The sequence below is a fragment of the Haematobia irritans genome, chromosome 1, assembly GCF_050003625.1.
Source record: "Haematobia irritans isolate KBUSLIRL chromosome 1, ASM5000362v1, whole genome shotgun sequence".
Classification (NCBI taxonomy): Eukaryota; Metazoa; Arthropoda; class Insecta; order Diptera; family Muscidae; genus Haematobia; species Haematobia irritans.
The window spans coordinates 136,421,897-136,444,077 of NC_134397.1; the positions used below are offsets into that span (position 1 = coordinate 136,421,897).

Below are 22,181 nucleotides of genomic sequence, written 5' to 3' on the forward strand. Positions count from 1 at the left end.
TCCAAGGTTTCTGATAAGCGTTAGAATCCATTACAAATTATAAAAAATTATTTATTTGACAAAATATCACAGATTTTTTTAATTTACATCCAAAACATTGAATTCGGATCGCACCTAAAGAAGTGATGCAAATTCAGTGCAACGACTGTTGAAATGGAGGACTTCCGTCCTATGACAAGCCCATGTTAAATTCATCGCTTCTGCGTCAATTTTGCACCACTTCCGGATCCAAAAAGAACATTTTCATTACTTTTTTGGAGACGCTTTTTTGCTAGGTTGTTATTGTTGGTTTCTCTTCAATCATTAAACTACAAGTGTAGTTTAACCAACAGAGGAAAAGTATGCTTGTCAAATTTATTTGAGCAAAGCCCTATAGACTGCAAGATGGCTCATCAGCATCCTCTACTTGCAGCAAAACTATCAACCAATTATCAGAATAAATTCTGGTAATTCACTCAACCCAAAGTGAACTACACTTGAATCTTCCGAAAAAAGGTTTGATTTTTTATGTCTATAGAAAATTTTGTCAAAATTTTATTCCTATAGAAAATTTTCTCAAAATTTTATTTCTATAGAAAATTTTCTCGAAATTTTATTTCTATAGAAAATTTTTTCAAAATATTCTTTTTGTAGAAAATGTTGTCAAAATTTTATTTCTATATAAAATTTTGTCAAAATGTTATTTAGAAAATTTTGTCAAAATTTTATTTTTATAGAAAATTTTCTCACCATTCTATTTCAATAGACATTTTTGTTAAATGTTTATTTCTATAGAAAATTTATGGAGTACCTCTTTGCATAAACTTCCAAGATATGAAAAATTCTACCAATCTACACAAACAGTAAAAAATCTACCATTCTACCAACTGTGACAACCTTGGTTGCAAACCACCCGAAATTCACCATCACAACAGCTTTCTCACGCGGTATGAGCTTGGAGTTAGCCAGATGCTCCCATATTAGGTGCCTGGCCACCGAAACACACCAGGGAACTGCGAAGCGGTTAGCAAGGCTAGAAACTACCTTATGTATTCCAGCTGCACTAGAATCTGTTGGTATGCCTCTGGTTCCTTTGGAATATGTAAGATAGTTCCTGATTTTGCTAACTCATTCGCCTCGCAGTTCAACAAAGACAGCAAAGGAAAACAACTGCAACTCAACACCTCGTCTGCCACCGAGCAAGACATGACACAAGAAGCCCTTTTTCTATCAAATCATCACGAGAGATAAGAAATGGCATCTGTACGACAATATGAAGTAAAGAAAATAGTGAGTAGTTCCAGGGGAGATGCCACAGACGAGTGTCAAGCAAAACCTTCACCCAAAAATGGACATAATCTGCGTTTTATGGGACTGAGAAATGCTCGAACAAAACGCCACTTTCAATTCGGCTGAGAAGACAACGCAATGTCGTCTTGCTCCAAGTCAACTTCAGGCAGCTCTCCAAGAGCTTCAATGACAGGTTTACCTCTTCCTCTCTCTCTATCAAACCACATGAAGGTTGTTATCTTCTACGACTGGGTCAGTAGTGCTGGTAACATTTCTAAGTATTTCAAAGATTCTCGAATTGGTTTATCCGCAATGTAAAAAGGAGACCTCAGCTCTTACAGATAAGAGAGAACTTCACCACATATGGAATCTCAATAGACTAAATAGCCTAAATGAACCTAAAAAATAACGCCGCTATACCTAAACTAACATACCTTCAATGGCGAACAAGATCTTAAAACCAAATCAAAAGGCTGTCGCAATTTGACAACAGCAAAATTCCATGATGTGTATGAAGGTAAAACAGGAAAAACTTGACGGCAATGGGGGTCTAACCTACAAAATAACGGGCTGCCACTATACCTAAACTAATCTAACATACCTAAAACCAAATCGAAAAGAGTAATATGCTGCCGCAAATCTCTCATCGCAAGGGGTGAATAGTTCAAAAGTTCAACACAACGGTCGTTCAACACATGAGTTTTTTGAAGGAGATTATAACCAATTAAGACCAATCCAACAACACTGTTAGTTTTTCATATAAATTTAGATGCCGTCCTATTATACAACCGTTTTAAAATGATATTTCATCTCAAAGGCCTTGCTAAACAAAACCTTCCACATTTTTATGGTAATTGCATAAATATCAAAGAGTCCAAGAGACAAAAGTGGATGGGCTATAAAAAAATGGCAGACAGTCAGCCATCCTAAAATCATGTATCGACAGATTAGTTAAACGCTGCTCATGTTTTTTAAAAAAATAAGTAAGTTTCCCTTTTTCTGTCCCTTGGTTTTTGGTCCCTTTTTGTCTGTCTGCATTTTGCAATACGGTGGGGGAACTTCGTCATACATAGTAGCTACATTATGTTTCAATTTGATCTACATACACATTTGCATATGAAACCATAGCCCATCTGGGCTATGTACAATGCACAAGGAGTCCAGCATTAAATAAACCCATCATCATGTCGGGTATTGTCATCTATAGATATAATGATTGAGATGACAATGACGTTTTTTTGGTAAGGGCTACACAACAAGGGTGTCTGCTTAAGACTACATTCAAAAGAGAAATTTGTTATATAAAATATGCGTGTGTCTCTATGAAACGAAAATCTTTAATATTCTTTGTTTTAACACGTAAAGTGCATATCAGAGCTTGTCTACCTACATTCATGCATGCATGTTTTAGTACTATCGTTTTCCATATAAATCAAATGCTTCACTTTGTTAACATTCGGGATCACGGCATTAGCCCTATTAACCTAATAATACATAAAGCCTAAGTTTTTGAATACCATAAATATGAACGCGGTTAAAAAACCCTTGTTTGAACACATTTCAATTCCAAACAAACAATGTTTACCACAAACAATTCGTGATATTGAGACTAACAATATTTGCCTCCAACAAAATCTTTGGTTCTCTCTTCTAAAGACCTGGAACCTAAAATAGCGAAACGATGTAGTGTCATCAATGTAGTGTCTTTAAGACTGAAATATTAGCAATAAAAGAGGTGGCAAATTGGATGAAAACTAATGTTCCAACAAATGTTGGCATTAATGTAAACACCTGTAATAAAGTACTTTGACTCTGTGTTAGGTTAGGTTAGGTGGCAGCACGATGTATCAGGCTCACTTAGGCTATTCAGTCCATTGCGATACCACAGCGGTGAACTTCTCTCTTACAACTGAGTGCTGCCCGATTCCATGTTAAGCTCAATGACAAGGGACCTCCTTTTTATAGCAGAGTCCGAACGGCTTTCCACATTGCAGTGAAACCACTTAGAGAAACTTTGGAACCCTCAGAAATGTCACCAGCATTACTGAGGTGGGAGCCCTCCGGATGACTGAGAAATGGGCGAAAGAGAATGGTCTTGGAGTAAATCCTACCAAAACAGAATTAAAGGGTGATGCGGTCAAAATTTGGTCAAGGGAAAACGCGTGTAAATCGGTGGAATCTTTATTTAAAAAATCGAATTAAATTTCTTTTTCAAGTTCAATTAGTATAAAATTCAGGAAAAATATTCAGTTAGGCTTTCGCTTTTCCAAATCCGAATTGCCGGGCCTCACGCTTGACACCTGCCATCAGATTTTGTACAGCCACCTTGTCCACCTTCTTCGCCGCAGAAAGCCAGTTTGCCTTGAACTGCTGCTCGTCCTTAGCAGTTTTTTGGTCTTCTTTAGGTTCCGCTTGACAATAGCCCAGTATTTCTCAATTGGGCGGAGCTCTGGCGTGTTGGGAGGGTTCTTGTCCTTGGGAACCACCTGCACGTTGTTGGCGGCGTACCACTCCATGGCCTTTTTACCGTAATGGCAAGATGCCAAATCCGGCCAAAACAGTACGGAACAACCGTGTTTCTTCAGGAAAGGCATCAGACGTTTATTCAAACACTCTTTCACGTAAATTTCTTGGTTGACAGTCCCGGAAGCTATGAAAATGCTGCTTTTCAAGCCACAGGTACATATGGCTTGTCAAACCAGATATTTCTTTGCGAACTTTGACAGTTTTATGTACCTTTCCCCTTCCTTTTGCCGTATAAAACTCCTGTCCCGGAAGCTGCTTGTAGTCGGCTTTGACGTAGATTTCGTCGTCCATTACCACGCAGTCAAACTTCGTCAGCATCGTCGTGTACAGCCTCCGGGACCGCGCTTTGGCCGTCGTATTTTGTTTATTATCACGATTTGGAGTCACTACCTTCTTGTAAATCGATAGTCCGGCTCGGTTTTTGGCTCGATGCACGGTTGTAGACGATACACACAGTTTATTTGCGGCATCTCGGAGAAAGAGGTTAGGGTTTCGCTTGAAACTACCGGGAACTCTCTTTGTCGTCTCAGCGGCTTCCGGTTTTCATTTCCCCCCGATCCAGACTTCCTGGCTGTCGACAAACGTTCCCCAAACACTTTAATTACATTTGTAACGGTTGATTTGGCAACTTTTAGCGATTTTGCCAGCTTTGCGTGCGAGTAGCTCGGAGTTTCGCGATGCGCGAGCAAAATTTTGATACGCTGCTCTTCTTGCTTGGACGGCATTTTGACAACTGAAGAGTGAATTCCAAAATCAAAATGGGAGCAACATTCGACACACACACCTTCCAAATGAGGGGTGTTCAGGTTTTTTAAATGCAAAATTTAAAGAAATACGTCAAGTTTGACCAAATTTTGACCGTATCACCCTTTAGTCATGCACTGCAAAGATCGCAAAGCTCCCACGGTTAAGCCCATATCCTTAGGGGGTATTGAAATTCCCTTTGGTGAGTGTGCAAAATACCTTGGCGTTATTCTGGACAGGAAGCTGAACTTTAGGCTTAATATTGAAGAAAGGGCGAGGAAAGCCATGGTAACTTTGTACTTGTGCAAAAAGGCAATAGGAAAAAAATGGGGACTAAAACCGAAAATTGTGCATTGGCTATACACGGCAGTGGTTAGACTTATAATGCTATATGGTGTTGTAGTCTGGTGGCCGGCACTTCAGCAACCGACAGGTTTATATAAAGTTCAGCGTATGGCGTGCTTGTGTATCTCAGGCGCATTCAGCAAGACAGGAACATATTCCCTTAATGTCATGCCGCATCTATTGCCTTTAGACATTTTGGCCAAACAGTCAGCTGCAACAACGTCTGTGCGGTTGCGCCAGCTATCGCTGTGGTCGGAAAAAATGTACGGCCACAGTTCGGTCCTCTAATAATGCCAGATGTGCCTAACGTAGTGGATTACACTCTGGCGAAACCACTTTTCGACAAAAAGTTTGAAACTCTAATTCGCAACAGTGAGGCGTGGTGTACACAAACCCCGGGGAATAAAAGATATATAGATTTCTACACTGATGGCTCCAAATTGGATGGACAAGTGGGTTTCGGAGTATATTCTAAAGATCTGGAACTGCGAATAGCGAATAGCGAAAAGATTACCTAATCACTGTAGTGTTTTTCAGGCTGAAATATTAGCAATAAAAGAGGTGGCGAATTGGCTGAGAAGTAATGTTCCAAAAATTGTTGGCATTAATATATACTCAGACAGTCAACCTGCAATAAAATCCTTGGACTTTGTGTTCCTTTACTCGAAAACGGCCATCGACTGCCGCAAATCTCTCAACGAGATGGCTGAGCAGTACAATATTCACCTAATATGGGTGCCTGGCCATAGGAACATACCGGGGAATTGTCAAGCAGATGAGTTAGCAAGGCTAGGAACTACCTTACATATCCCAGGGGAACTAGAATCTGTTGATATGTCTCTGGTAACCAGCAAACTCTTACTGCGTGAGAAGGTCGTCATGATGGCAAATGTTCGATGGGAGAATTGCATGGGTTGTAACGACACCAAGCAAATATGGCCCCATTTAAACTTAAACCGCACACTAGATATGCTAGTGTTCTCGAGACGCCAGATATCACTCCTGATATCTGTTATAACGGGTCGCTGCCTGATAGGCAATTTTGCAAAAACTATTGGCGCGAAGTATAATGACTATTGTATGAGCTGTCATTATGCGGAGGAAAAGGAATCAATTAAACACCTCTGGTGTGAGTGTCCTGCATTTTGTGTAAGGCGTAAGCAAATTTTAGGGGCATAACATATAGCTTTTGATTACTGGCGGACCTGGAAAACGTTAACTTAAGCAGTCTGTTAATGTTTTTGGAACAATCTGGTTGGTTCAACAAAAGAAAATAATAGAGAAGGTTCAGTGGTTAAAACTAGAAGTGCCCATATGTAATAGGTACTTTTAGTTAAATGTGGTATCACAATGGTCTAAGTGAGCCTGAAACTTAATCGGGCTGCCACTTTAACCTAACCTAAGTACCTTACCTGTTCTAGGGTACTGCGTGAAAAGGATGTTATAAACACGTCTTGTGTGAATGTCCCTAATCCTGGGTAAGTACAATAGGTGAAGGGAAGAGCTACTTACCAAAAGAATAATGACCGGATACCTTGAATTTAGAGCACATCTGTAGCGAATAGAAGTAGCAGAGGATGCATGTTTTGGGGATGATAGGACCTTGAAGTACTACCTTCGTCACTGCCCTGCCTTTACTATTCATAGAGCTATCCATATCGGTGAAGAGGTGATTTAAGACCTGGCCCTGCTTGTTAAAAAGGACTGGAAACAAATTAGGAATTTCGTTGAGGACACATATTTCATGAAATAAAAGAAGGGTACGATGGAAAGAAGAAGAGTATGTCGGCCGACATGAGACAGGGGAATTCGGATTCTCTTTTCAGCCTGACTTAACCAGACCTAGGTTTGATTTATGTGCGTGCCCGCTTTATTTCAGTCATCTAAGGCTATATTCCCCGCTTACGTCTCACACAAAATGCAGGACACTAACACAAGAGGTGTTTAATTGATAAATCTTCTTCCGCATCATAACAACTCATGTAATAGACATAGCCATTCCCCCATGTTCCCATATTCGGAATCGCAAATCGCTAGAATTTAGAAAAAACTTCAAATACTATCGGATTTAAATTCAATGGTCACCACCCAAAATAACATTTTGCTCTTAAAACATGTTTGAGGTGATCATATTCCTTCTCTGGGTGTAGAAATTAAATTTATATGTTTTAGAGTTTCGAAAATATCGCCAAATTTTGCGATTTGCGATTCCAAATATCGGAACATATCCCATTATAATTCGGTCCAGTACACGGATGAAAAAGACTGTTTTTCAAATGTTTGGCTATAAACATTATATGTTTGGAACACAAATTTTTAAACACAATATTTTTGAGTGCAAGCATATAATGTTCATAAACTAGCATAACATGTTTGGAACATATATGTTAATATGTTAGAACATATTATGTTTGGGACATAAAATGTTTGTAAATATAATATGCTTGGATGCAAACATATATTAATTTAGAAATAGCCTATAAACATATATGTGTTTAGTAGCTTGGAGCGCTATTTAACAGGGAGCGATATTGAATTAAGTTGGTGGTTGTTGCTTGTTATTACAAAATTACCATTTTATTTTTCCTTGGGCAATTGATCAGCTACTTCTTTGATCCTTACAAACTGTGTGGTCCGCTGTTCGAATCCCCGTCCGGCAAAAGGTAAAATTAAAATAAAAAAAAATCATAAAATTGAATAATTTCTTCTACAATGTTTGTATTACAGAAAAAGGTGCTAAGAACTAAAAAATCTCGTGGAAGTGAGAAAGATTTCGGGGAATATACAATTGGGCAGAAACAAAATTTTGAGCATTCAGGTCGAAAACCTATGTTGGTAGCACCTATATTACCTGTTTATTTTCATAATTCATTATGATTGTAAATATATAAATAAATAAATAAAATTTTGAGCACAATATTGTTTGGGAGAATTTTTTTTAAGCATATAATATTTTTGGGTGCAAAATGCTTCCAAACATATTATATGGTCACATAATAACATATTGTTTTTTGTAAGACAACATTATTGAATTTGGATGCAAAAATACAAAATGTTTGGAACTTAGACTACCCAAACATATATTGTTTTGACCAATATGCTTTCAAACATATTATATATTGGTAGAGATCAAACATATAAATGTTTGGGCAATACCCAAAAATGAAGCAAAATATGTTTGGGAGTATATGTTACAGAAGCGATTTTTTGTGAGGGTGTAGTTTTTGCAAACATGCCTATAAGGCAGCGACACGTTATTACAGATATCAGGCCTCTGAAAAACGCTTGCAATGATCCAATGCACGGTTGAAGTTTAGATGGGGTCATATTTCCTTTCAACTCTTTCAATTTTCCCATCGGACATTGCAGTAAGCTAGAGGTATACCAACAGATTCTTGTGCCCCTGGGCTATGTAAGGCAGTTTTTTGCCTTGCTAACTCATACGATTTGTAGTTCCCTGGTATGATCCTGGGACCATGCCCCCATATTATGTAAATATTGTACTGCTCAGCCAAGTCTTTGAGAAATTTAAAAGAACGAACGAAATGGAACGTCCTTTTAACAAAATGTGTGCTCCATAATTTTTTTACCAAAAAGAGTTCGTATTTGTAGTGATGAATAGTTTTTCGTATTTTCTACGAAAAAAGGAGACATCGTGTTTGGGACTCGGAGGTCCCTTGTCTACACCCTCAAAAAAAATCGCTCCTGTAACATATACCCCAAACACATTTGGCTTCAAGCATATATATTTTCAGGATTGGTGCAAACAAATATAATTTTTACACCCAAACATAAGAAAAACAGTCTTTTTCGTCCGTGTAAACATAAAATCGGGCAGCACTCTTGATAAGGGAGAAGTTCACCACTTGTGGTTCCACAATGGACTGAATAGTGTAAATGAGTCTGAAATAACAGGCCAGCAAAGACGCGTCGCCAAAAACAGTATTGAAAATGTTCTTTTTGTATCCGGAAGTGGTGGAAAATTGGTGCAGAAGAGATGAATTTGACATGGGTTCGTCATGAGACGGATGTCTACCATTTTAACAGCCATTGCCCATAAAAAATATTAAAACAGCGATTTATAAAAAATTGAATTAAAGAAATCTTTGGAAGGACATTTTTGGAAGTGCTTTTACAATTGTGCCTTTCGAACAACTTCCAAGTTTTCTGTTGGCTGGGGGCTGCCACAATACCTAACCTAACCCACGAAACTATTTCGAAATTGTAAAGAATGTTTGTACAAAAATCGTGAAAAGTACGAACATTTTACATTTCGTACATTCATAAAAAGTTATTCGTAAAATTTACGAAATCAATGAAAATTTCATTGTTTTAATGAAGAATTCAGAAGAATAGGTATTACTGAATGTTTCGAAAAATTTACCAAACGAATTCTTTCGGTGTAGTTATATTAGGTCAATTATTTACCTACTTAAGTTTTTATCTAATTTCTAAATTTCAAACATTTTGTTAGTAACTGCTATAATTTGTATCCCTTAATGTCATCTTTCTTCCACGTATGAGGAACACTCAGTCCAAACATCAGCATCTTCACCATAAATACAACGTTTCTGAGGAATAATTTGTAACATGGGCATCCCATCATAGCTGGCAGACAAAAATCTTGGTGGCTGACACCTTTTGACAAGAAATCCCACAAAAATACAAAAAAAATTCCCAAATTTGTTTACATTTCTGCTTACAATTCCTAATAAAAAGAAAAACAATAAAAGCGAATACTTCAAAAAAAAAATTCAATACGAATATTCAGGTAAGGGGAACTTCTGTTTAATTCATAAAAAAAAATCAAATCCAGTTTGAAATTTCATGAATGATCTCTTGTGTTATGGTGGTCATATAGTGAATGTAGTAGCTCCGCGTGGATTCTGGTCATGACCACCACCGCCGCCTCAGCCATCCGCATTCACCATCATCTTCATCATCATTATCAAAAGATCCATCGTAATTATTGTGAATTAGGATTTTGTTGTTGTCGTCATCATTTGAAGCGATGTGATCTACGACATTTTATATATGCTTTTATTTTAATTATAGACTCTGAAGCGGTTTGAATCAGTTTAACCCCTGTTTTATTACATTTTTATTTTTCTACTTCTGCGATAACCATGGTTCAGCTTACTTGGCCAGTAGCTAGACTAAGGCAGCTGATGATGGATCTTAGAGCTGAATTGACCATCAGCAATTTGGTTTTGAGCCTTTGCCTACCTATAAGCCTAGCCCAACCAAGAGATCGGCACTTGACAAGCCTTTTGCTAGGAAACGCACCACTTATCATTAAATGTGTTATTATAGGCTGTTGCAGATGATATTGCTTCTGTTTAGTTTCAGAGGATGATGATGAGTGTTATGACTATGGCCATAGATCAGTGGTTTTGAAGCCGTTTCTGCTCCATTACATGTTTTGTTTTGCTGGCGATACCAGCCTCCGCCTTTTGCCGATTCTTTCATCTATCAAGACAAGTTTCCATCGTTGAGATGATTGTAAACCATACCCTCCGTTATTGCCTTGGATCAAGATAAGTTTGGACTATAACTAATTTCAAGACACAATTAATTATATTATCTTAGAAAAAACATCTGATCCTATTGTTTTATAAGTGTCTAATGTTGGGTGTAGCGATGAAGCCTTTGGGGTTCCTAATATAAAATGGCTCAGCGATTGGGAAAGATAATAAACAGGAAGCCTAGCTTGGGAGTTCCTCCAACTGCGACGAATATTCGGTTTATCGGCGAGGCTAAAAACCCCCGCAAAAAAACTCTCATTACGAAATAATCTTGGAGGTAACTTAGTTCAAAATTGGTAAGCAATTACTATTAAATGGAAATCTTATTTACTTTTGCAAGGCCATGTTCTATGGGGAAATAGCTTTTCTGCAGCATTATCGAGAGCTCTATTGTAAGCAGGGAAGATATATGAGCGAACAATGTAGAAAGAAAACTCTTGGCTACGAGGTAGCACTCATCTGATGTGTGATGTTAACTGATTATTCAGTATTACTTCCCAGCAAAAAAAGCGTCGCCAAAAAAACTAGTGAAAATGCTCTTTTTGGATCCGGAAGTGGTGCAAAATTAGCGCAGAAGCGGTGAATTTATCATGGGCTTGTCATAGTATGGATGTCCACAATTTTAACAGCCGTTGCACTGAATTTACATCACTTCTTAAGGTGTGATCCGAATTCAGTGTTTTGGATGTGAAGCAGGTAAACAGGGCGGTTACTATGTAACTCGATTCGAAAGTTTGAACAGCTCGAAAGTTGTATTCGATCCGAATTTATAGTCTTACCATGTAAGAGTTTTGAATCGAGTGAAAAGTGCTGTCACTAATTCTTAACATTTTTGGCAGTACTTTCGAATGTTTTATTCAGAGTTGGCTACATCTATTACATGAAATGTCAAAACAATTAAAATAAAAAGTAAATAATATTTGTGCGTTACAAAAATGGATTCGGTTGCCCTTTGGATGGAAAATGAAGATGAGCGAATGGAACGCAGAATCTTACGGATGGTGTAGATTTTATGCAATTAACGGATGCAATGTAAGTACCAACGTGTTATGTATGTTGTTCGTGAGTTTATACTTATATTTATAGGTTTGTGCGAAATTTCCGGCTTAACTATGTGTTGGAGAGCATTAGATCACAGCTGCCAACAACACAGAGATCGACTGGTGTAACACCTGAAATTAAATTAGGTGTTACATTTACCAACACCAAATCGGTCAAGACCATCTAAAAACGAGCACTTGTCTTTGTTTGGTGTTTACATTTTTTGTTGGATTTTCCCTATTAAAAAACATTTTTATAAATATTAACCTACTGATATATATATATATATATATATATATATATATATATATATATATATATATATATATATATATATATATATATATATATATATATATATATATATATATATATATATATATATATATATATATATATATATATATATATATATATATATATATATATATATATATATATATATATATATATAAATTTAACAAATACTTACATTTTTATGCGTTTGGTGCCAATAATTTAATATTTTAATTTTTTCCGTTAACATAATATCAAACGAGTACAAATGTTTACTTTCGAGCGACTTTGACATCTAAATTCGAAGTACATGGTGATGCACATACGAAAGTAGAGTATGAATATCCGATAATCGGATGTGGCAACTCGAATGTAGTAAATGTATTTGCCAATTCGAGTTAGTTGGTAGGAAAAATCCGTTTTCGTAATATTTAACTTTCGAATCGAGTTACATAGTAACCGCCCAGTTTATCAGAACAACTACTTAGCCAATTTTTGTTGGGAAGTGGAGTGGTTTACTTGGTATATACAATACACCGAAAGAATTCTGTTCGTTAATTTTACGAAATATTTTTCATTAAAATCACGACATTTTTATCGATTTTTGAAGAACTTTTTACGAATATGAGTCAGAGACTTGTCCCGAGTATTTTTGGTCGGCGGCGGCTGACAAAAAAATACTCGGCGGCGGCTCGAAGCCGGCTCACAGCCGATAGATTTTGGCGATATCGGCGGCTTCAATGAAACAAAAAATGTTTCTGGTTATCTTGTTATATTTTTGAATATATCATCATTGTCATATAAGTAACACATTCTTTACGGTGTTTAGATTTATGCGTGATCTTTTAGTTGTTATTATAGCTCCTGAACTAAAGGGTGATTTGTTAAGAGCTTGATAACTTTTTTTTTAAAAAAAACGCATAAAATTTGCAAAATCTCATCGGTTCTTTATTTGAAACGTTAGATTGGTCCATGACATTTACTTTTTGAAGATAATTTCATTTAAATGTTGACCGCGGCTGCGTCTTAGGTGGTCCATTCGGAAAGTCCAATTTTGGGCAACTTTTTCGAGCATTTCGGCCGGAATAGCCCGAATTTCTTCGGAAATGTTGTCTTCCAAAGCTGGAATAGTTGCTGGCTTATTTCTGTAGACTTTAGACTTGACGTAGCCCCACAAAAAATAGTCTAAAGGCGTCAAATCGCATGATCTTGGTGGCCAACTTACCGGTCCATTTCTTGAGATGAATTGTTCTCCGAAGTTTTCCCTCAAAATGGCCATAGAATCGCGAGCTGTGTGGCATGTAGCGCCATCTTGTTGAAACCACATGTCAACCAAGTTCAGTTCTTCCATTTTTGGCAACAAAAAGTTTGTTAACATCGAACGATAGCGATCGCCATTCACCGTAACGTTGCGTCCAACAGCATCTTTGAAAAAATACGGTCCAATGATTCCACCAGCGTACAAACCACACAAAACAGTGCATTTTTCGGGATGCATGGGCAGTTCTTGAACGGCTTCTGGTTGCTCTTCACTCCAAATGCGGCAATTTTGCTTATTTACGTAGCCATTCAACCAGAAATGAGCCTCATCGCTGAACAAAATTTGTCGATAAAAAAGCGGATTTTCTGCCAACTTTTCTAGGGCCCATTCACTGAAAATTCGACGTTGTGGCAGATCGTTCGTCTATTCATGATGAAATGTCAAAGCATACTGAGCATCTTTCTCTTTGACACCATGTCTGAAATCCCACGTGATCTGTCAAATATTAATGCATGAAAATCCTAACCTCAAAAGAATCACCCTTTAGAAAAGGGGTCTTTGGGTGAATCACTAGTTGCTGGTATGCTCAACACCTTTTGAGCTAATTTTGCCAATTTCGTTAAATTCTAAATTAAAGCAAACGTTTAAAAAACTTTTTCACACGATTTCAAAATGATTGTTTACGCTTTAGAATATCTGTAAAATTTTTATCTACCAATTTTTGAGTCACCAATCGTTCACTTTTCACTTTACGATACATATATTGAACCTAAAGTAGTACGTAAGTGCGTCCTCTCCGTAAACAGTATAATTACCCTACAAATACGATACTTTCACAGTAAATGAATGTGAAATGTGAATGAAATGTGCATTAAAACTGGACAGTAAATAAATAAAGACATTCCTGCGGACTTAACATATAAAATAATTTAGAGTTTACACTTTTTTTTAAACTGCGACAAAAATGCATTTTTATGAAAATCTTCGGCGACTTTATGAATTCGTTCGGCGGCTTATTTTAAGCCATTTACAGCAGTCAAAATATCGGCGGCGGCGGCTCGCCGAAGCCGGCTTGAAATCGGCTGGCGCAAGACTCATATTATGAGTTTGGGAACCTCGCTTATGAGCGTACATGGAAGATAAAATCCAGGTTAATTGGAATGTGTATTGTAGGTATAGGAATCGGCTAAAGAAAACTATGAGGAAATGTAGAGCAATGTTTTATAAACGGTTAGTCTTGACATCGTCGCCCAAAAACTTGTGGAAAGAATTGCGAAATCTGCGCTATTTAGATGATTCCTCAGAGTTGAAGTGGATGTTGATTTATGTAATGAATTTTTTTACTATGACACCATTGGAGCACTTGCATTCGAAGATTATTTGACTTCTTCCGATCCTAAGTTTTCCTTAAGGACGGTAGACGCAAATGAAATCTGGTCTGCCATATGTGGCATAAAATCGAATGCCGTCGGAAGTGATGGTGTTCCGTTAAAGTTTATTATGATGATATTCTTGGGGATATCGCGTCATATCGTACATATGTTCAACACGATTAGCACCACTTCAACGTTTCCAAGTCTGTGGACTTGTGCTAGGGTTGTGCCTGTTCCCAAAATTCTATATCCGCGGGTTTATTACAATGATATTCTCGGGGATATCGCGTCATATTGTACATATGTTCAACACAACTATCACCACTTCAACTTTTCCAAGTCTGTGGACTTGTGCTAGGGTTGTGCCTGTTCCCAAAATTCGATATCCGCGGGGACCTTCCGACTTTCGGCCTATTAGTATTTATAAATAACCAGCTTTTGGATTTCTTCTCTGAGAATAAATTAATATCGGAATTTCAATCCGGGTTCAGGAAAGGGCGCAGCACCACTACATTGATAGTTGATCTGATTGATGATATAAGGAGGAACTTAGACTGCAGGAATTTTATGGTATTAGTAAGCCTAGATTTTAGTCGAGCATTTGACTCTATTAGTCATGAGCTCCTCCTCAACAAGATGTACCAGTTTTATGGATTTTTTATTCCACTTTGTCGGCTATGTAGAACCTTTCTTACAGGTAGGACTCAATACGTAAAGTGTAATAGTGTTCCGCAAGGGTCAACTCTCGGACCGTTGTTCTTCTCAATGTATATTAATGACATATTTCAGGTTTTGTCCTTTGGGAGAGCTCAACTATATGCTGATGATTTGCAAATAGTTGGTAGTGGAGTGTATTCAGTTCCAGGATCAAATGAATGACGAACTAATGGCATTGTCTACATGGTATAGGAATAATTTTATTGAGATTAATGCCGCTAAATCCAAGTACATTACTTTTAATGTTTCTAATCTTACTAATTTGAATTTCATCATTAACGGTAGTGTTATTGACAATGTTGATTGTATTAAATTTCTGGGGTTCTACGTTGATTATCTTAATTTCAACTGGCATATAGTAAAAATATTACATTTCAACTATGCAGAATATATAGAGCAGGATATAGTCTCCCTTTTGTTATACGAAGGCGATTAGGAATTGTCCTTCTAATGCCACACATTGTTTGTGGCCTGGAACCAGTATTTTCTGGTTAATTTGACTAAGATCGGTTGATAAATGAGGACATTATGGCAAAAAGGCTTATTAGGGCCACATTTTTGAAAATCAGGCGATGCATATATACACGGATGAAAAAGACTGTTTTTCATATGTTTGGCTATAAACATTATATGTTTGGAACACAATTTTTAAACACAATATTTTTGAGTGCAAGCATATAATGTTCATAAACTAGCATAACATGTGTGGGACATATATGTTAATATGTTAGAACATATTATGTTTGGGACATAAAATGTTTGTAAATATAATATGCTTGGATGCAAACATATATTAATTTAGAAATAGCCTATAAACATATATGTGTTTAGTAGCTTGGAGCGCTATTTAACAGGGAGCGATATTGAATTAAGTTGGCGGTTGTTGCTTGTTATTACAAAATTAACATTTTATTTTTCCTTGGGCAATTGATCAGCTACTTCTTTGATCCTTACAAACTGTGTGGTCCGCTGTTCGAATCCCCGTCCGGCAAAAGGTAAAATTAAAATAAAAAAAATCATACAATTGAATAATTTCTTCTACAATGTTTGTATTACAGAAAAAGGTGCTAAGAACTAAAAAATCTCGTGGAAGTGAAAAAGGTGTGGGGATATACAATTGGGCATAAACAAAATTTTGAGCATTCAGGTCGAAAACCTATGTTGTTAGCACCTATATTACCTGTTAATTTTCATAATTCATTATGATTGTAAATATATAAATAAATAAATAAAATTTTGAGCACAATATTGTTTGGGAGAATTTTTTTTAAGCATATAATATTTTTGGGTGCAAAATGCTTCCAAACATATTATATGTTCACATAATAACATATTGTTTTTTGGAAGACAACATTATTGAATTTGGATGCAAAAAAACAAAATGTTTGGAACTTAGACTACCCAAACATATATTGTTTAGACCAATATGCTTTCAAACATATTATATATTGGAAGAGATCAAACATATAAATGTTTGGGCAATACCCAAAAATGTATATGCTTGAAGCAAAATATGTTTGGGAGTATATGTTACAGAAGCGATTTTTTTGTGAGCGTGAATGGGAGCTATATATAAATCTGAACCGATTTGGATGATATTTCGCAGGTTTGTTTCATACTACAGAAGGTTACGTTGCGCTAAATTTAAGTAAGATCGGATAATAAATAAGGCTATTATGGGTAAATTTTAGTAAGTACGAGAGAATATTACATTCTGTCAACTATGAGAAAGATCAGTTAAAAAAATAAGGGTTTTACAGACCAATTTGGGAAAATCGGGCGATACATATGTATGGGAGATATATTTAAATCTGAACCGATTTCAATGAAATTGTGCAGTCATAACGCATACTACCAAAAACTACATTGTGTTAAATTTTACGACGATCGATTAGTAAATAAGAGTAATATGACCCAATTTTTCGAAATCGGGCGATACATAGATATGGGAGCTATATCTAAATTTGATCCGATATTTTCCAAATTCAATAGAGTACGTCATTGTGCCAAAAGAACACTCTGTACCAAATTTAATCGGTTAATAATTGCGAACAATAAATATATGAACAGACGGACGGACACCAAGAGCTAGGTTAGGTTAGGGTAGGTGGCAGCCCGATGTATCAGGCTCACTTAGACTATTCAGTCCATTGTGATACCACATTGGTGAACTTCTCTCTTATCACTGAGTGCTGCCCGATTCCATGTTAAGCTCAATGACAAGGGACCTCCTTTTTATAGCCGAGTCCGAACGGCGTTCCAAATTGCACTGAAACCACTTAGAGAAGCTTTTTTTAAAACCCTCAGAAATGTCACCAGCATTACTGAGGTGGGATAATCCACCGCTGAAAAAGTTTTTGGTGTTCGGTCGAAGCAGGAATCGAGTCGTATGCAAGACGGGCATGCTAACCATTGCACCACGGTGGCTCCCTCCCTCCAAGGGCTAGGTCGACTCAGGAGGTGATTCAGAGTAGATCGTATATATTATTTATAGGGTCCAAAATCAATATTTCTGGTACACACAGAAAACAAATTTGTTGTGACAACCAATTTTTTTGCCAACCAATTTATTTGGTTCCATCTATGTTACTACCGGAATCTAACCGATAGAATTTGTCGCCTCAACCAATTGGCAGTAAAATTGGTAATCACAACCAATATAATTGTATTTGTTTGTTATGACAGCCAACTATTGTCTGAAGTAACTGCCTTTTGAATCATCAGGGCAACCAAAAACAAACCAAATTATGCAAAAAAAATCATTATTTATTTTTAATAATTTATTGTTTAATAATATAATATTTAGATATAAAAATTTTTGTAGGATTAACCCGATTTTGTTGTTCCCTTCAAATCGCAATGTATTTTTCGAGTTATCTTCCGAATCTATTTTGCGCTGGCTGTACACAGGGGTGTATGGGAAATCGAAAAGTTCTTTTCCTCCTGTAGCTACCGCCAAGATTTTGTTGTTGAATGAGTTGCTCCCCCCACACACAACTAAAAATATTATATCTGAACTATCTTTCTGTTATCCTGCTCGAATTCCAACCAACCATTTCTCTGGGTGTAGGCACATTTTTCGCAGATCAAAGTTGTTATACACTGACCACCCTATAGTTAAGGTATAATTTTACTTGATTCAAAAATTAGTTAATTTCATCTAATCACTAATTATTTCTGAAAACAAATTGTCAATTATATTTTTTATTATAAATATATTTTTTAATTAATAAAAATATATATTTTAATTAAAAACATTTTTAATTATATTGTCAACTGACTTTATTTTATAATTTAATTAAACATTATATTGTATCAGTTAGATTTTTACTTGATTACGTTTTCAACTTCAATGTCTCATTTCTTATTTGGAGTTTTATTTCACTGGGAGCAAAGCTACACTGAAAAAACAGTGAATCCACCATGAAAAAACATTTTGGTTAATTTTAGAAAATGTCAATTATTTTTAGAAAATTTTAACTAAACAGTATTACAAACGCTGACATCATACCGATATCACAAAAATAAGTAAATATATTTCGACAAATTAAAAAAAAATCTATTAGATATAATTATTTTTTTTTTTAGCTGTTAAAGACAATTTTGTAGTTTGAAGGAAAACTTTGTAGTTTAAAATTGCAAGAATATCTTTAGTGCCATACGAAGTTCAAGATGGGCGCAAAATTTAAAAAACAATAATGAGCTATTTTGTGAGAAGTACGAATTTAGTAAATCTTTATGCTTTATTTGTCTATATTTTTTCCTTTATTTTAGTTAATTTAACTAACGTACGCAAAAAATTATTAAATTCATGGAAACTTCCTTAAAACGTAATAATTCCATGAACTAAAATAGAATTAAATCAACTTTAGTGAAATATAGGGTTCATTTTTTTAATGTTAATACTTATCAGACCACCCACATAGAATAGTCATTTTGACAGATCAAATTCATTATACACCAATGAAAAATCATAAATTAATCACAAATTCCAATACTGCCATAAAATGTGGATAAATCATGACATTTGGCAACCCTGTCAACAGTGTGTGGTACAAGTGTTAACGGAGATTGGGTCTGGCCATTCGTTTCAGTCGGTTCATTCATTGTTGGTTTATATTTTAGTGTGGTTTTTGTTTATTTACCTGCGTTTAAAATATTGGTCGACTTAGTCAAGTCGAGTCAATAGACAGACAGACATGACTTGATTCTGAAGTGATATTTGAATGGCTGAGTGATATTTTGTTGTTGTTGCTGCTGTTGTTGTTGTTGTTGTTGTTGCAATGTTTGACAGTTCGGGATAATTAATGCTTCAATAAGACCATCAACAAACAAAGTGAATGAAAATGCCAAATAAAATATTTTAAAATTTGATTAATTTTATGGTGTTATTTGTTTTATATATATTTTATTTTTGTTTTTAAGACTCATACACCCAATAAACTATAACATAATTTTTATAAACTTTTCTTGTAAGAATTACATTTATTTCACTGTAGTTAACCCCACGGTATGGTTTTGTTGGATTTTTTTCTTCGTTTTGTGGTAAATGGCAAACAAAATGCGTGGTTGTAAATGACTCGAATTTGTTGTTGTTGTTATTCAAATGGCCGCTTTTTGTAGATTTATGTTGTAGGCAGCAATACAATTTAAGTGAATTTTCATTTAATAGCCATAAATTTATAATTTAATAACCATATATAATTAATGATTATTAGTTGCTCAGGTATTTTAAGGCACTTTTGGTAATTATTATAATAAACAATTGGCAAACTACAATTTTATTGCACTTTAAAATAAATTTGGAAAAAATATGTGATTACGTATTTATTTATTTATGGACGTTGTTTTTTTTTTAATTTTTCGAAGCACACGCGTTGTGTCAATTATCTATGATTTGCATTATTTGTAATGACAAAATTATTTCATTCGATACCGCAACAAAAGAAAATTATTCTTGTTGGTGATTTTCTTTTTTGCAGAATATTCTACACAAAATTCTTATAGCAATTGCTGTGTTCTTCTTCTTCTGCTTTGTTGATGTTTTCACTACTGTGCAATTCTTTCACACTTTCTGTTTTATTTTGAGATACTGACTGACTGACCGACAGCCTATTGAAACTTATAACGACGCGCCAAATAAACAAACGGACAGACACATAAACACCACTCATATACGTCAAATCTATAAATCCACAAAATTCACTTGTTTTCTTGCTTTGCTTGGTCGATATCTCATTAAATATTGATTTATAAAAGAAAATATTCTAATTTTCGTATTCTTGCACTTTTTCTCCTCTATTTTTGTTGTTTTACGATATTTTTATTCATTTAATTTTTGGTTTTATTATTTTTTCCATTTGGAGTAAACCAGCAAACAATGCACCGAAAATTCTCTAAACGAAGCGCCTTCGTAAAATCCTCACATTTAGCCTAGTGAGAGTTTCATTATCAACTGATTTTATTGCCCTCTCATAGACGGTTTAGAAACGTACCACATTAAGGCAGCGCAACAGCGACATAAACAAAACAAACAATATATTAAGAGAATGCCATATGGTTCATATTCTCTTGTAGTTACACACACATGCCTAATCTCTTTGAGTAAAACTCTCATTTTCAATATGATAAACACAGGGTTGCCATTTCTTGTGTTGGTGAATGATCGTGGTTTTCTTGCCGCAAACTAAAAGTGGAAATTATTATCCATTGCCTTAATTCGTTCGTAGAGCAAATGTTTGTTAAAAAATGGGACCGAGGGTATTGTATAAAAATGGGAGCAAAAATAGTGATAACAAAACTGGAAACTTTATATTTCTACAAAGTTACTTTTTACTTCATTTAGAAAATGATTGATGACGATTTCTTGTAATATTCTAATTCGAAGTTGCTAACAAAGTTTAATGTAAAACAAAAAAATGGACTATCATTGTATCGCTTGCCTTAAATTCGGGGTTTTTACTTTTGATGTTAGTACCTTATAACCGATGGAAATTTCTTTTCCTACACACAAAAAAAAATTTTTCTGATTCAATCACGAAATTCATTGATCCAATTAATTTTTAATTGAAATGTCTTCAATCACAGAAATGATAGTATCAATTAAAAAATTAATTGAAGGTCAATTAAAAAGTTAATTGATCCAATTAAAAAATTAATAGATACTATTATTTTTGTGTTTGATTTTTGTTTCAATTAAAAAATTTGTTGAATCAATTAAATTTTTAATTGAATATTTTTTAAAACTCAATTAAAATTTTAATTGGAAAAATTTTCGTAATTTTTTTTTGTGTATACTAAAGGTGGGTATTAAGTTCGAGTTTAAGCTGAGTACTATGTTCAGTTTTCAAGCTGAAAACCAGCTTGTTTTCACGGTTACTTTTTTTAATTAATTAATATAGAAATATAAAATTATTTGCAATCAATTCCTTGGATCTTTTCCTTCCATTATTTGGTAAGACTTGATCAAAATATAATCGTCTTCATACATAATTTTGTACTTTTAGTTTAGTGTTTTGGTGAAAAACCCGAACATAGTACTCACCTTTAGCCGCTAAAATCACTATTTTTATACCCACCACCATAGAATGGTGACGGGGGTATAATAAGTTTGTCATTCCGTTTGTAACACATCGAAATATCGATTTCCGACTATATAAAGTATATATATTCTTGATCAGGGAGAAATTCTAAGACGATATAACGATGTCCGTCTGTCTGTCTGTTGTAATCACGCTACAGTCTTCAATAATGAAGCAATCGTGCTGAAATTTTGCACAAACTCGTCTTTTGTATGCAGGCAGGTCAAGTTCGAAGATGGGCTATATCGGTCCAGGTTTTGATATAGTCCCCATATAAACCGACCTCCCGATTTGGGGTCTTGGGCTTATAGAAATCGTAGTTTTTATCCAATTTGCCTGAAATTTGAAATCTAGAGGTATTTTATGACCATAAAGAGGTGTGCCAAAAATGGTGAGTATCGGTCCATGTTTTGGTATAGCCCCCATATAGACCGATCCCCCGATTTTACTTCTTGGGCTTATAAAAACCGCAGTTTTTATTCAATTTACCTGAAATTGGAAATCTAGAGGTATTGTAGGACCA

The 22,181-nt window shown here is 35.4% G+C and overlaps 2 protein-coding genes across 2 annotated transcripts in view; one reads left to right on the plus strand and one right to left on the minus strand.

The window, feature by feature from the left end:
* pnt (ETS transcription factor pointed) overlaps window positions 1-20,514 on the minus strand; it is a 594,656-nt gene extending 574,142 nt beyond the window's left edge. The window contains exon 1 of the mRNA XM_075291727.1: window positions 19,223-20,514. The gene's annotated coding sequence lies outside the window, so the exon portion shown is untranslated. The remainder of the gene's footprint in view (window positions 1-19,222) is intronic.
* Window positions 1-22,181, plus strand: part of Nagk (N-acetylglucosamine kinase) — a 225,954-nt gene that overhangs the window by 133,809 nt on the left and 69,964 nt on the right. The window lies entirely within an intron of this gene.